This window comes from Grammomys surdaster, unplaced genomic scaffold (genome assembly GCF_004785775.1).
Source record: "Grammomys surdaster isolate TR1022 unplaced genomic scaffold, NIH_TR_1.0 125587, whole genome shotgun sequence".
NCBI classification, from domain to species: domain Eukaryota; kingdom Metazoa; phylum Chordata; class Mammalia; order Rodentia; family Muridae; genus Grammomys; species Grammomys surdaster.
In genome coordinates, this window is record NW_021620433.1 from 1 (window position 1) to 1,763 (window position 1,763).

Sequence of the window (1,763 nt, forward strand, 5' to 3'; positions counted from 1 at the left end):
ACTGTTTTAAATCACATTCCTTTACAAATCAAATGGTCTCCTTATCAATTTTCTATTTTTTATGAATTTTAAATGCAAATCACTCCTTTTTCATAAAGTTCTTTGATATCTCTTTTGTTTGATTTTTCCACTGTGTTTTCAAATTTATGAATTTTTTGCCTAGTAAATGTTTAATTTTATCAGTAAAAATTGTTTGAAATCACATTCCTGTAAAATCAAATGTTCTACTTATCATTTTTCTATTTTTATGAATTTTAAATGCAAATTTCTCCTTGTTCATATCTTTGTTTGGTTTCTCTTCCATTTGATTATACTTTATTATTGGCTTTGTAATTTTTCTACAAGTTTTCAGTATTTTTCCTGAATATCTTGATAGCTTTTCCTACAGTGTTTTCAATTTTATGAATTTTTTGCCAATAAATGTTCAATTTTATCAAGAAAATCTTTTTTAATCACATTCCTTTACAAATCAAATGTTCTCTTTATCAATTTTCTATTTATTATATTTTTCAACACAAATTTCTCCTTTTTCATAAATTGTTTGATATCTCTTTTGTTTCATTTTTCCACAGTGTTTTCAATTTTATGAATTTTTTGCCAACTTATTGTTCAACTTTTTCAGGATAAATTGTTTCAAATCACATTCCTATACAAATCAAATGGTCACCTTATCAATTTTCTATTTTTTATGAATTTTATATGCAAATTACTCCTTTTTCATAAAGTTCTTTGATATCTCTTCCTTTTGATTTTTCCACAGTGTATTCAAAATTATGAATTTTTTGCCTAGTAAATGTTTTATTTTATCACTAAAAACTTTTTAAAATCACATTCGTTTAGAAATCAAATGGTCTCCTTATCAATTTTCTATTTTTTATGAATTTAAATGCAAATTTCTCCTTTTTAAAAAATTTCTGATATCTCTTTTGTTTGATTTTTCCACAGTCTTTTCAATTTTATGAATTTTTTGCCAAGTAAATGTTCCATTTTATCAGGAGAAACTGTTTTAAATCCCATTCCTTTTCATATCAAATGTTCTCCTTAACAATTTTCCTTTTTTTATGATTTTCAATGCAAATTTCTCCTTTTTCATAAATTTGTTTGATATCTCTTTTGTTTGATTTTTCCACAGTGTTTTCAATTTTCTGAATTTTTTGTCAAGTAAATGATCAATTTTATCTGGAAGAACTCTTTTAAATCACAATCCTGTACAAATCAAATTGTTTCCTTATCAATTTTCTATTTTTTATGAATTTTAAACCCAAATTTCTCCTTGTTCATAACATTCTTTGATTTCTCTTCTGTTTGATTATACTTTATTATTGGCTTTGTAATTTTTCTTCAAGTTTTCACTATTTTTCCTCAATTTTTCACTAGGTTTTTCTACAGTGTTTTCAATTTTATCAATTTTTTGCCTAGTAAATGTACAATTTTATCAGGTAAAATTGTTTTACATCACATTCCTTTAGAAATCAAATGGTCTCCTTATCAATTTTCTATTTTTAATGAATTTTAAATGAAAATTTCTTCTTTTTCATAAATTTGTTTGATGTCTCTTTTGTGTGATTTTTCCACAGTGTTTTCAATTTCATGAATTTTTGCCAAGTAATTGTTCAATTTTATCAGGAGAAACTGTTTTAAATCACATTCCTTTACAAATCAAATGGTCTCCTTATCAATTTTCTGTTTTTATGAATTTTAAATGCAAATTACTCCTTTTTCATAAAGTTCTTTGATATCTCTTTTGTTTGATTTTTCCACAG